This window comes from Diadema setosum, chromosome 4 (genome assembly GCF_964275005.1).
Source record: "Diadema setosum chromosome 4, eeDiaSeto1, whole genome shotgun sequence".
In the NCBI taxonomy this organism is placed as follows: Eukaryota; Metazoa; Echinodermata; class Echinoidea; order Diadematoida; family Diadematidae; genus Diadema; species Diadema setosum.
In genome coordinates this window covers 24,202,529-24,218,526 of record NC_092688.1, presented here as the reverse complement: position 1 = coordinate 24,218,526, position 15,998 = coordinate 24,202,529, and the positions used below count along the sequence as shown (strand labels likewise).

At 36.5% G+C, this 15,998-nt stretch overlaps 1 pseudogene; it reads left to right on the top strand.

Annotated features, from left to right (window-relative positions):
- The first annotated feature begins 4,685 nt into the window (after positions 1–4,685).
- The window catches only part of LOC140227733 (uncharacterized), a 36,397-nt pseudogene continuing 25,084 nt past the window's right edge, over positions 4,686–15,998 (top strand).

Sequence of the window (15,998 nt, the reverse complement as noted above, 5' to 3'; positions counted from 1 at the left end):
AAAAGTGTGAACTGAGAAAAGAGGCTCTGAAGTACAGTGTCTATTCAAGCGTTTAATCTTTATCAAACCGTGCTGGCAGTGCGATGAATGGGACAAAAAACAGGAAGTAAACCACCAGAGTAACAACAATGAAGGGATTATCAAATTGAACTGAAATTAAGCATGCCTCATTAACACATTCTATCCATAATTAACGCCAACTTTCAAAGCAGCAGCACTATCATTTCAAAAATTATTAGAGTTGAAAGTGAAGAGTGTGGACAAGGTTTTTCAGAAATGAAAAAGGGATTCTAAAGACACACCTAATCACACTATTCTACCAAAAAATGTTCGAGATAAACTGCTAAAAAACACACTTTCCTGCCCGTTTTATGATACCAAATTTTAGCATAATGTAAAAGAAGACCCGCTCTTTCAGAAAATATGAAAAAGTCAAGTTCGGCTAGGTTGACCCATTTCACTTATTTTCAGTCCTCACGCAAAATGTTTGTGTGCGAATTTATGTTCGTTTTGAGGTGCACGGTCACATATAATCGTCGACATGTGATGATGTGATTTATACCTACTCTCCAACACTACTCAAACACAAAGTTATAAGCATAACCAGAGTCAGGCTTTACCATTTTCCCCCTGTTCACCCGGGAGTTTGAAATAAAATCATTATGAATCCGCCCATCCCCTTTTCACAGGAGAGGAAGGTGTGATTATTATCATAATGTGACCATGCACCACAAAACGAACAAAGAGTCGCACGCACTGAATTTGTGTGAGGACTAAAAATAGGTGAAAAGGGGCAATATGGTCAATCTTGGCTTTTATATATCTGAAAGAGCAAGTCTTCTTTTACATTATACTAAAGTTTGAGATCATAAAATGAACAAAAAAGTGTGTCTTTTAGCAGTTAATCTTGAACACTGTTTTTTTTTTAGAATAGTGTGATAAGATGTGTCTTTATAGTCCCCCTTTCATTTCTTTAAAAACCGTGTACACACTCTTCACTTTCAACTCTAATAACTTTAGAAAGGATGATACTACTGCTGTGAAAGTTGGCATTTATTATGGAAAGAATATGTTGATAGAACATGCCCAATTTCAGCTCAATCATATAATCCCTTCATTGTTGTTAAACCGGTGTTTCAAACCTGTTCTTTGTCTCATTTATTGCACAGGTAGCACGGCTTGGTGAAGATTAAACGCTTGCATAGACCCTGTGCTAAAAGGGGTTAAAAGGTTTAAACAATATGTGATTCATTGATAGCCCCTTCGATATTGTGCCGCAGTAAGTTGTGATGTCTATGATAGTTTCTAAACGACAACCGCTTCATCGTGACACAGAGGAATACACATGTAGATTTTAAATGAAAGAACGATATTGTTCACAGAGTTGAAGGTTTAGGCTCGAATTTCTTCACTTCAGAAAGTGAAGAAACTCTCACCTGAATCTTCAACCTTCTGAATAATATCGTGTGTGTGTGTGTGTGTGTGTGTGTGTGTGTGTGTGTGTGTGTGTTTCAGTTGATATGCCTTGTCCACTTTGGACTACTTAATATAATAATGTCGGAGTTTCGGAGCTCTGGTGTTTGTTCCATGTTCATCGTGTCACTGACGGCAGTGGTAGTGTTGCTGCCCGGAAAGCAGTGTATGTCAGGTTCAAGTCCCACCTGTTCCTTTTTTCCGAAATGTTTGTTAATCTAAAATCAGCACTGGCGATCGTAACAAATTTAATTTGTAGCGGGAGACAAAGTGAAAAAAAAAAACTACCACCTGACTATAGATTTTATAAACATAAATGACAGTTGATCAGTTTCATCACACTTAGTAATCCAGAGACCAAAGTGGTGATATTCAAGTGAGTGTTTATCTAACAAGTTTAGAATCAGTTATGCAATTCTGCAATTACAAATAAACACACACATCAGTAGCTTTCTCAGAAGTATGCAATGTCAATGTGTCCTTGTACAGAAAGGGGAAGTGTAACATATAAGTGTAATGCACAGCCTCATTCACTGAAATGGCAAAACACATTAACGGGGTGTGGACTTTTGTAAAATCAATCAATAATACATTTACAACAGAACGTAATAATTACCGAAAACTGGACAGGAAAATAGCATAAGATGTCCAAACGAAATATTTTTAACAGACTTTCATACTTGAATATTATATTAATAATTGTGCTGCGTTGACATAACAATTAGTCGTAGATGTAATGCCTAATGCCAACCTCAATTATCAAAGGCAAAGTGTAAGCATCAGCCTGGTAAGGCAGAGTTTGGCTCATCATTAATCACTACTCAAAAAAAAAAAAAAAAAAGATGTACTGATTTTCATCAATATCACAGCAATGAAGTGATTCTCATCCAACTACTACTGCAAACCGAAAACGATATCAGTTTACTGTAATGAAAGTATGGAGGAGAGGTGGCTACTCTTGGGCACCTTAAGGACTACCCTGCCATTGTTCTTAAAGCCAATTTTTGTACACGGATATGAAACTAAAATTGAAGTAGTCGAATATTTGTTGAGAAATGGCGATGTCTTTCACACGCATTCAAGGAATGACTGACAGCACTAAGTGGGCCTTTATTCAAATCTGCTTCGAAGAAATTTCTCTATAATATATACGAAAGCACAAGCAATGAGTCACACCTCCCCCCCCCCCCCCATAATCCGTGTGATCGTCCATTCCATAACAGCTCAAGAGGTGGTTCATACAGCTTTTATCAATCCGTAAAAAAGACAGGGCTCGGCGTATGCTTTTTATTGGAAGAACTTTGGTCTGGCTTCTTGCTTTCAGAGATATCTTGCATATTGCTGGGACTTGGTTTCTAAACAGTTGGTTGACGACTGCTGCAGTTCCGAAAGCCAAATGAAAAATGGCGGCGCTAGCATTGCTATTTGCTAGTTTCATCTATAGCTATCCGTCTCTCGCTTTGGCAGCTGAAAATTGTACGTTTTTTTTTTTTTTTTTGTCTTTCTTATCATTGTCCACCCAGTTTATTTTATTCTCACCATCATTATTACGGTCGTTACAAGTACTGTCATGTTTTAATGTGCATAAATCGTTGCACGTCTTTTGTGGCAATAAGTGGTATATTTACAAACTCTACTTACACCTGTTAGGACGATTTCTTGATATCGATTATGATAACGATGGTTACCTAATGCTTTCGTGATATGAAATCTGCACATGCATTTCTGACATAACTTCTTGATTTTTGTAAAAAAGCAGGGATTTCTAAGAGTTTAATTGTCGCCCCGTTTACTGTAGCTTACTTATTACAATATGTGTCATAATATATGACTCTATATCTCAAAACTGACAAAAGTTTACAATGCTTATAGAAGAAAAGCAACATAAAACGTTTGTTTTCCGAAAAGAAACTCCAAATAATTTACGCGTTCATCAATGTGCATTGCGTCATCATTTACTTTGTGTAAATCAAAACTCACTGTGGTTTTGATAGTGAATGTTTATGTGATTAACCTAAAATTTAGCGGGTTAATTGACTGGCTGTCTGTACCTTTACAACCCTCTCGAATGAAAAATGAATATTCAAACACAAATAAGACAGGGAAATATGTTCATCTGGAACTGTCAGGGAACACACAAATTACTGAATGAGGTTATTCCACTCTCCAACTCCAACTCCAACTTTGTAATATGAAATTATGAGACTATTTCTTTTCAGACGCAATGTGACATAAAACGCACTCCGTCCTCTTGTTATCTCACAGATCTATCTCTGACCTGTATGGAACGACCTGTAGAGCGTGATTTGTGGCGTACCAAAGACTGCGTCACCAACGGCGATGGTTGGGTTGTACATGCACCTACTGGAAGGCGAATTCTCACTGAAATTGAGTCTCTCAATAACAGAGTGCTGGGATTCCAAATATTAGATGAAGTAGCAAACAAAACGTTCAGCACTCTTGCTTTAAGCGGTTCCCCGTCTTCGTCCGTTTTATCGCTGAGCCATAAGACGAAGCTAACTATATGGTATATAAATATGTGACCGTGCACCTCAAAACGAACATAAAGTCGCACACAATGATTTTGCGTGAGGACTGAAAATAAGTGAAATGGGTCAACCTAGCCGAACTTGACTTTTTCATATTTTCTGAAAGAGCGGGTCTTCTTTTACATTATGCTAAAATTTGGTATCATAAAATGGGCAGGAAAGTGTGTTTTTCTAGCAGTTTAACATTTTTGGTAGAATAGTGTGATTAGGTGTGTCTTTAGAATCCCTTTTTCATTTCTGAAAAACCTTGTCCACACTCTTCACTTTCAACTCTAATAACTTTTGAAAGGATAGTGCTACTGCTTTGAAAGTTGGCATTGATTATGGACAGAATGTGTTAAGGAGGCATGCTTAATTTCAGTTTAAGCTGATAATCCCTTCATTGTTGTTACTCTGATGGTTTACTTCCTGTTTTTTGTCCCATTCATGGCACAGCCAGCACGGTTTGGTAAAGATTAAGCGCTTGAATAGACACTGTACTTCAGTACTTCAGTACTTCATATTTAGATAGGTTAGGAGAGTCCATTTGATTTGAGTTATACATCATTTTAAAGCTTAAAGTCTGCTCTTTCAGAATATTGTCTAAACTAAAAATTCATGTCTGGCGACTTTTTGTTTGTTTTGAGGTGCAGGGTCATATATATATATCCTGCGAATTTCAAGATGACTGTGATTTGTTACGATGGTAAGTATTTAATCGCTTGTTATACAATATTATGCTTTCAGATTTTTCTTCCTATTTGGAAGGTACATTTTGTGAGTTGGCAGGTTTTGTTTGTTTTTCTTTTATCATAAGTATGCCTTCATAGTGGGGAAATAAGAACTTTGGAGTTTTTTTTTTTTCACTTCGGGCAACGAACACCACTCATTTGGCAAAAATGAGAGTCGGTATATTAAAAGTGACAATGCGAAAAAAAATGACTACCATCTTTCTCTTTATCGCGCAACAGTTTTAAAGACAAACGTGAAAACAGTCAAGCCTCTTCCCCATATGCACAATATGTTGATTGTGATCTTGTAGTTGAGATGACTCATAATCATTCTTCCTAAGATATAATGTATATGAATATACTTTAGTACAAAGAGCATCACCGAAGTCAGTAATACAATACATTTCCACTGTTCAAATACGGGTTTTTTGCAACTCGTCCGGCAATACGTATAGAGATGTGCGGTGCGAACGATTGTCACATTTACATTGCCTGCTCTGGGTGAGTCCAGGAGGGTTTACGTTTTTATTTTTATTTTTTGTTTCTTTTTTGTCGGTTTTTTTTTTTTGGGTGGTAAATCTCATGACATCGCGATGACAGTGGTGCTATCATTTTGGCCTTCAGAACGTCTTTGTGTATCTTTTCTCAAATTAAATCAAAGCGAAATCCCCAAGATATAATATTGGAAAATTTGGAATGCGGACATGTTTCCTTTTCTTAAAAAAAAAGGAGAAATAAGAGACAAAGAGAGAAACAATGGTTAGAAAAATTCAATTTCCTCTCGATGATTTTTATAGAAAGGAAAATATCACTTTTCACACTTCCACCACCTGCATGAGATATGTTCCTGAATTATGACACCCTCGTCCACTGGGAAATCCGAGGCGATATAATTACCAAAATTACTGGAGAATGATGATGTATTTCAAAGGGTGACGGTGACGGGTAACACTATGTCACGGGCATCATTAATCATCAAATACGTCAAATGTCAATATGACGCTATAGTTTTGGTGTGATGCTTTGGTGTTATTTTGGCTATATGAAATCGGTAATTCTGATGGGAGGTTGCCAAAGTTTTTTGTTCAGTTGGAAATCGATTGAAGTATATCTTTACTTTTTTGTTTTATTTCTTAGAGTGCATCTGAAAACTAAGTAGATTATCTCGTTTAGCATAGCAATGCAAGGAAACTGATTTCATTGCTAAGAAATGCATACTGCTGTAAGTTCCGATTCTCTTTTCAACACCGATTAGATTTGGAACAAAATGCTAAAAATTTACTGCATATGAAAGTACGATGAGCGTTCCACATCAATGCATATTAACATATTTGTGATATTCACTCCCAAGAAATGCCCTATGTGCAACTGGTTAACGGGGCCTCTCCTCTGGAGGGCTTAAAGGTCCTGGAGTCAGGCAGCTATGCCTGTTATGAAGGATTTACCGCAAAAGCTGCCGAATTGGTGTATGGAGAACTAGGCTTCCCAGCGGCAGAGGAGTATTCGCCTGAGCCTACGCCAAGCTTGGCAACACGAACCAGAACTCAACGCGTATCATGCTCATCTCAAGGTAAGTGCTCTGTTATATGTCTACTAGTATTTGAATGAACATAATGTACAATCATTACGTATTATCAATTTAAAAGAAACCAGAAACCAACAAACCTAACAAAAAAAAAACAAAAAACAAAACAGAATAACCGAATTAATGATCGACGACATAAATTGTAGAAGAAGTTCAATACAAATAGAATTAACCCGTTTAGGACGGTTTGCTTTGGCGAGCGAACACCCCCACAGACGGACAGGTTTTCCAAAATCGAGCCCGAACCGAGGGTTACTAAGGGGGTGTGACTTACGGTCCCGCTTTACCCAATCATCAAATTGCCGTGTATGCGGTGTAGGAATCCGCTTTCTGATTGGATGAATAACGACCGCTCATGAATAATAATGTCGCTTCCCTTCGCTATCTGGGTTCGCGCGCGCGGTTTGAACTTCACGTACTATACGATCGTCAATTTACGTTCCCTCGTCAACTCAAATGAATAGCGTCTTTTATTATTGGGCACCAGGCTATGTCGAGGGTGTCGCAAATTTCTACTACATAATTGTCTTGAATTTACTGATTCATGGAGGCAATCTTTTATGGAAACTGTAATCCGTTGATCACAAGCCTTCAAAGTCTTTCAATGAAAAGCGATCGATCGGAGGATTGTGTACAGGCTTGCGTATTTCCATTTACACGACTGTAAGACACGCCAAGTAAATCTCGTATTGTGGCGATATCAAAGGCACACGAACCCACTCTTGACTTCCTGTTGTTCACAAAATTCCTTACCATAGCTAGTCAATGAATTTTGGAAACAGAAGGAAGTTTATTCATTGTATACAACATTTGAAAATCTGTTACACCTTGTTTGTCCCCGCTACTTGTATCCAAATACAAAGCTCGCGTGTCTGTAACAGAAGCACGTGGCTTTATTTCAACACTAGGCAAACCATCAACGATGTAATATTACAAGTAGAATTGGTGATACTGATTTATCAAAGTCGAATTTCGTAATAGAATAACGTCCACTTGAGTTTATTTCTTGGTTCTGTTTCAGTAATTCCCATAAAAATGACAAGAGCCTGGAATATGTTCAATATTCAAACAAATCTTTGCATCTTTCTAACTTTCTTTGAGACGAATAAAAATGCATAATCCACGCTTGCGCGATACCTGCCATCCTCTGAAGAAGTCTGTATAAAGAAGTTTGCTTCCCGAAATTATCAATCGTGACTACCTACAAATTTCGATCATGCGACTTATAATAGGTTTTCATTGGATGCATACAAGATATCACCGAGTCGATTTGTGAGTTTATTATCGGGGTTTGATGCTGCTATTTTTCCGTGCGATCTTACAAGTTCCTTTACAACTTCGACGTAATGTCGGGAAGATAATGATTTAATTATTCACTATGTATCAAGTGAAATGAGATTTCTCACAGTGATACAAGACATATATTTAATTATTATAAAAAGTAATCACCAACCTAAATGAGTATCGTTATTTCTTACATAGAAAAAAAAAAACTAAGAATAAAACACCGGTCCTGTTTAAGCCAGTTGACAGAACATGTATGAGCTCTTCAGATGAAACAGGGCAGTTTATACGATGAGAAGAGAAAAAGGAGAGAAAAATAGGCTGGTCATCTAAATTTTGTTTGATTGACGGTAGATAATCTGAAAAGATTTTTCAAACGTAATGTAAAACTATACAAGATGAGGTTTGCCTACAACCTGTGTTTTGGTAATATCTTTCTACGTTTTATATAATACATATGTATATATATATATATCTGTATATATATATATCTGTATATATATATACATATGTATATATATATATATATATATATATCTGTATATATATATATCTGTATATATACATATGTATATATATATATATATATACATACATACATATATAAATTTTATGGGCAGAGTATCTTGGAGAAGCGATCATCACCATCAATGATAATATTCAATCTACACGTTTGTATATGGGAATGAAGAAGGGGATAGCTGGAAAGGAAAGTGATGAGATGTAATGAGATAAAATGAAGGAACACTAATTGAGACAAATGTATTACAAAGGAAGAGCAAAACGGCAAAAAAGGGCAAAAGGGTACAACATTATGCAAAGATTTTGCAGTCATTTTTTGTGTACGTTTGCCTTCCAATTTCGTAGTTACGTAATTCAAAATAGCCAACAAAAAAAAAAAAAAAGAAAAAAAGACCGCGCCATGAAGATGTTCATTTAACCTCGTTTGCCTTTCACTATGTCCTATCACTTCAAAAAATGTAGCATTAGCACAATTCAAATTAGAATTCCCATCGAGAATTCAGATTCGCATCAATGTGAGAGAATATCTTTTCAGACAGGGTCGCAGGTGAGCATTTCCGAGTTCGTCGGAGAAGTTCATTCATATTAGAAACAAAAAGGTTGACCACCCGCCAGCTGATAGAAGAAGACGACATGACCATGGGAGAACGGCGAGCACATGTCACACAAGCTTGAAGGTCTAAAATCATTACATCACTTCAGAAAATAACGAAAAGATGATATGTTTGTTGAAATAAACGACATTTCTCCCGACATTCTTCGATCTCTCATAACAGACGGTTAATTTTGCTGAAATGATCTTCTCTTATGTCATGAGTGTAAATCAATATTGTTTTGTTTTATTGTGTATACGAGTCATCGCCCGGTAAAAGACAGAAAACGAAGTACTATTCTCATTCAATAAGCATAATGTATAAAGGAAACGAGCATTTGCTGCAATCGTTTATGAATATGAAAATGCTTCAATGCGATTTCACGAAGTCTGAAGGAATGAATGCAAGTAGGTCTACGTAAATACAGAGATGTATAATGCAATTTTTATAAAAAATACGCAGCCACGATAAGTGCATAAACCACTTCAATAGCAGCATGAAAACATTTGATCACATCAATATATGAGATGGACAAGAACATTTCATGCTTTTATTGCTCGAAATTCCTTGCTCCTAAACAAAGTAGAGTGTTCAATTGAAGCGACGGGTTATCACATCTCCGTCTCTCGCAAAACTGAATCATCACTTCGCAAATTTGGAGTGCTTTCTACAAATTTACATAAAAAAGTTGTTTTTTTTTTTTTTTTGTTTAGGCATGAGTTACCATATTCTACTGATTATAAATCGATTGAGCTACAAAACGGTAGTGTGTTGCTAAAACCATTATAACTCAATGATCGCGAAATCATTTGACTTGTGAACTTCCGAAAGAGATGGACTGAAAAACCCAGACTTCTAAACGTATAAGTAATTGACAGAGCGACTATAGCCGAAAATTAGCATATTATGAAGAATTCATACAAAACTAGAACCAAAAAAGACTAAACAGTCAACATCACCATTGTCGGTATCGTCGTAATATTGGATGTAATTTTATTTTGACTGCCTCTTTGAAATACTGCAAACATCAAATACTGAACATCATAATTTTTATTTGTGAATTCTAAGCGTATGAGAGAGAGAGAGAGAGAAAAAAGACAACTTCTGCCGTATGTCTTGTTTCTCGCTTTATTGCAGCGTATGTCATTGTCGAGGTTTAAATTCTGTAATACATGTTCGTAACAAGTACATGAGAACTTGCACATTGGATTTTCAACAACCATAAAATCATTGGGGTCCGTAAAAGCGGTTACGTAATACATACGAAGCACATCACTATAATGCATTCTATGGACCGGTGCAGAATAAAGAGACTGTCTGTAATCGGCCTTTGAACTTCTTTATTATGCTCATAATCCCCGACTTTTCGGATGGCGTCTACGAGTGCGTCTTAGGAATGTTTTTGTATCAACATCCTGTCTATTCAAGGAGGTACGATGTAACCTGATACTCTGGCCACCTGGTCTATTCAAAGTGTTCTTGCCTATAACACGCGCACATGTTACGCTGTGTTTCACCATGATGAATATAATTGTAAGACCCCATAGTGGCAATATCGGCTCTTGCATTGTATGAAAATGATGACTATTATACAGAATATCCTCTATTTGGTTCGTTGGCCGAGTAGATTTTTTGAACGATCTTATAACATAATCACGCTGTCATTCATAAGTATGAGAGAGAGAGAGAAAAAAGCTTCAAGCAACATCGAAGTTGAGTTTCTCAAACCAATCTTCCATTTGAGTTTGTTTCTTGGTTTTGTTTCAACAATTTTCATAATGTTGACAAGAGCCTGATGGGATGTTCAATATTCAGATAAATCGTTGCATCTTTCTTGCAATCTTTGACAGCTAATGGTGACTAAACCTGCGAACTCCATGCATTTTTTGTATAAAGACGTTTGCTTTGTGAAATTATCCATCATGACTGCCTCCAGATTTCGACCATAATTATATGACTTAGGTTTCCATGAGATGAATAAAGGAGATCAACGAGCGCATTTGTAAGTTTACTGTCGGGTTGTATGTTGCAAATTTTATGTGCAATCATGATTCCCTTACAACTCTACCGTAATGGCGGGAAGGTATTGTTCACTGCACATCACTTGAAATTAAATGTCACACAGTGATATAATAATCATCAGCAAACGGGATAGATTATTGCTATATATATATATATATATTTATATATAACACCTATTCAAGTCAGTTGATTGAGCATTTATGAGCTCTTCCGGTCTGCAAACGAAACATCGGAGTCTATGCGATAAGAAGAAAGATTGAGAGATAAAGAGATAAAAAAATAGGCTGGTCTTCTAAATTTAGTTCCATGGACGGTAATCTGAACACACTTTTGCAAACGAAATGAAATATTACACACGGCTAGGTTTGTCTATAATCTGTGTTATGGTGATATCTTATGAGATTATATATAATAATACGGGCAAAGTATCCTGGAAAGGTGATCGCCACCATCAATGGGGATATTCAATCTAAACAATTAATTGTAGATGATGGGAATGAAGAAGTGGATAGCTGGAAAGGAAAGTAATGAGATGCAATGAGATAAATCGAAGCAGCACTAATCGAGGCAAATGTATTACAAAGGAAGAGCAAAACGACATATTCGAGTGTTCAAAATGGTTCAACATTATGCAAAGATTTTGCAGTCATTTGTGTGTGTGTGTGTGTGTGTGTGTGTGTGTGTGTACGTTTGTCTTCTAATTTCACAGTTAGGTAATTCAAAAGCGCCTAAAAAAAAAAAAAGATCGCGCAATGAAGATGTTCATTCAATCTCAGTTTCCTTTCACTATATCCTATCACTTCAAATTACGTAGCCTTAACACAATTCAAATTAGAATGTCCATTGAGAATTCAAATTCGTCTCAATATGAGAGATCGTCTTTTCAAACAGGGTCGCAGGTGAGCATTCCCGAGTTCGACGGAGAAATTCATTCAATTTAGCAACAAAAAAGGTTGGCCATCCGGCAGCTGTAGAAGAAGCCGACATGATCATGGAAGTATGGCAAGCACTAGCCACACAGGCTTGAAGACCTACAATTATTACATCACTTCAGAAAATAAGGAAAAGACGATATTTTTGTTGAAATAAACGACATTTCGCCCGGCATTCTTTGATATCTCATAATAGACGGCTAATTTTGCTGAAATGATCTTCTCTTATGTCATGAGTGTATATCAATATTTTTTTATTGTGTATACCAGTCATCCCCCGATAAAAGACAAAAACAAAAATGAAGTACTAACAATCTCATTCAATAAGCATAATGTAGGCCTATAAAAGAAACGAGCATTTGCTGCAATCGTTTATGAATATGAAAATGCTTCAATGCGATTTCACGAAGTCTAATGGAATGAATGAATGTAGGCATACCTAAATGCAGAGATATACGTAGACATAAAAAATACACAGGCACGATAAGTGCATAAATTACTTCAATAGCAACATGAAAAAATTTGATTACATCGATAAACATGAGATAAGACAAGAACATTAATTTCATGTTTTTATTGCCCGAAATACCTTGCTCCTAAACAAAGTGTTCAATTGAAGCGATGTGGTTATCACATCTCCGTCTCTCGCAAAATTGAATCACCACTTCGCAAATTTGGAGCGCTTTCTACAAAGAAAAAAAAAGAAAAATCGTTTTTTTTTTTCGGTATAAGTTGTCATATTTGACTGATTTTAAATGGATTGAACTCAATGATCGAAAAAAAAAAATTGACTCGTGAACTCACGAAAGAAGTGGACTGAAAACACCTCAGACTTCTAAATGTATAAGTAATTGACAGAGCGACTATAGCCGAATATTAGCATATTATGAGGAATTCATACAGAACTAGAACAAAAAAGACTAAACAGTCGACATCACCATCGTCGGTATCATCGAAATATGGGATATTATTTTATTTTGACTGCTTCTTTGAAATGCTGCAAACATCATACCGAACATCATAATTATATCTACATTTTTTTGGCGAATGCTAAGCGTATGAGAGAAAAAAAAATGCCATATGTCTTGTTTACTTTATTGCAGCGTATTTCGTTGTCGAAGTTTAAATTCTATACATATATGTTGGTTACAACCACATGAGAACTTGCACATTCGCTTCCCAACAACCATAAAATCATTGGGGTCCGTAAAAGTGGTTACGTAATACATACGAAGCACATCACTATAATGCATTCTATGGACCGATGCAGAAAAAAGAGACTGTCTGTAATCGGCCTTTGAACTTCTCTATTATGCTCATAATCCCCGACTTTTCAGATGGCGTCTACGCGTGCATCTGAGGAATGTTTTTGTATCAACATCCTGTCTATTCAAGGAGGTACAATGTAACCTGATACTCTGGCCACCTGGTCTATTCAATTTATATGAATTTACGACTTCGATGAAGTAGCACAATCGACTGCGTTGTTTGTATGCAGTACATCCCCTACTCGGTTTGTTCTTGGCCAAGTGGTTTCTTTTTTTAAAAACAATTTTATAACATAATCAGAATATTATTCATGACGGTAAAACTCTTCAAACAACTACAAGTAACATCGCTGTCATGATAACAAACATACACAAAAACATTCACACACATCACATGCATGCAGGGACACGCAAAAGATTTACTTTTGAATTTATTCAATTCGCCGAGTTTTGGCAAATCCCAGGACTCGGCAGCGGAAGAAGAAGGCCAACATTTCATGCCAATATAAGCAGGTTGTCATGCCGAGATGGCTTTCATAGAAGATCCATAAGTACGACATTGCATTCCTGATATAACACGAAGTAGTATGCTACAATACTTTATCATGTAAATGTGTGCTAATAAGGTAGGTGCGTGCACGCAACGGTCTTGACCGCCGCACGCACGCTTTTCACTTGAGTGTGACAATTTGCATACCGATGCAAATGAGATCGCCAGAGCGTGCGGCTGGTCGCTCGTCATTGGTCAGTTTCCCAACCGTTGCGAAGGTCTGAATGTCGTGAAAGTTGCACTCATGTTTGTCAATATTTTGCTTGTTTATAGACATAAGATATGACCAATCATCACAAAATGTTCACAGATGGCAACTTTGATGTATGTAGTCCCACAAAATATAAATCATTTTCAACATAGGTATCGTATTGTTGGTGAAATTCTAAGTTTAAAAATGCGTATTCATTTCACTCTCTCACCCGAGTATACTCGGGACCAGTCCACAGCCTGGAAAACGTCAGCCCGAGTATACTCGGGACACGTCCTAAACGGGTTAATGTTTCAAATGATTATTCGAGACCTGGTTTGACAAAAGCCCCCAAATGAAGAAAATTCCTCAGATCTTGCTAGTACAGCAGAACATGAATTTTAAAGTTACATATACCCAAGGGCAAGGACAAATTCTGTTGGATGTTTTTGATTTGATTTGATTTTGATTTATTTATTCTCTGTATGCCATTTTTTTTTCAAATACATCAACTTTCTGCAATTTCATTAACAAAGTACAAAATACCGGTAGTATACTTTCAACAATTTTCGTCATTTTCATCAATTATACAATACATCTCTAGTATAATATAAAGAGTAACACGTTAATAATTTGCATACAGAACGATTGCCAATAATAAGCACAACGCTTGACTGTTTGGCAACATTACAATTAAGAAAAACAAGAGGTTTTATTTCGTGTCAAATGAAGGAAAAACAAAACAAAACCGAAAAGATATGATTAGGCCTGCATGATTTACGTAATTTTCTAAATCCAATACTCCGAAATGATGAAGGGAATAGAAAGCAGGTTAAGGTCCAAAAGGTAATCATTTCGCACATATAGATTTCACAAATATTGGCAATGGACAGATAATTAGTCATTGCATTTTTGTATGAATGATGTTTCAATTATTGTTATTTTATTTTAATAATCTTAAAATAGTATTTATCCTTTCTATACAGTGTTTTTCACATATTATTGTGTCGAAGTTTTTGCTTCATGATATACGACTTGACCGAACAATTGACCAGTTAAAAAAAAAAAAAATCTACGTCATCAATGCACAGATTCATACAGATTTCAGCGTTTACGGGATTGCCCAACCCCTGAGTGTTCCTCCAACATGGCTGTCAGAGTGAAATGCCGAGGTGAGCATGTAATCAACATTATATGAAGTTTAACAGCAACAACGATGAATTCAATTCGCTGTTCCGATCAGCGATAACTCGAAACCAAAATTGACGCGGAAAAAGAAAGTGAAAAACAAAAGGTGTTGCAACTTAGGGTGGTTCGTTATGAGGATGAAATTTGCTATTACAATATAAATATGCATAACGCCAAAAAAAGGAGGCCAGGATGAATTTTCACTTTTCTTATACATTGTAGTATAAAAATGTAAAATCTAACCTTTGAAATGAGACAGTCATAATACATAATAAAGTGTGAATTGAACAATCATAACCTATTTAGAAAGTGAATGATTTGATAAACAGAGGAGATACATTTTCATAGAAAAAGGTGAAAACACGATATAAAGGGTACTTCAAGCGTCTTGTGCGAAATTATCAATTAAACATTTTCCATCTCCCATTGAAAGCATCATGCGTTTTTGTGTTTGTTTGTTTTTTTGCCAATGGACATGCATATAATATATGTCATATACATAATTATTAACATGATAACTATGGTGTCTATTAACCAATAACAACCCTCCGCATTGAAAGATTGTAGATACGATGGAAATTGTATACACCGACTATATAACTGAATAATTTGTGGATATTGAAAGAAAACATTGTTGTAGGAGCATAACCAGGTATAGGCTATTTCATGTTTTCTACAAAACTAATGTCTAGAGAATGACGCATGTTATTTTGTATCATTTGCTATTAAAGGATCTCTCATTTTTGTTGATGGCAATTTGCAGAACAGGGGTTGGCCTGGATGAACGGTGATGTTCGTTATTCCGAAGCTTTGTATTTCATCCGAAATGAAAAAAAGAAGAAGAAAAAGCTGCCTTGTTGCGACACGGATTGTCGCCCCCGGCTCGGGGCGACAATCCTTGACGGAGTTGGCGTCACGGATTGTCGCCCCCGTCACGGATTGTCGTCTGGCGACAATCCGTGACGCTTGTGCAGTTCCCAATTTTTGACCTCGATGGCGACAATCTATGATGGCAAAAAATTTGGTTGCGAAGATTGTCGCCCCGGGCTCGGGGTGGTTGCTCCGGTGTGAAGCTTTGGTGGGATTGGTATGACTGGTAAGTTATGCGTGTGTGTGTGTGTGTGTGTGTGTT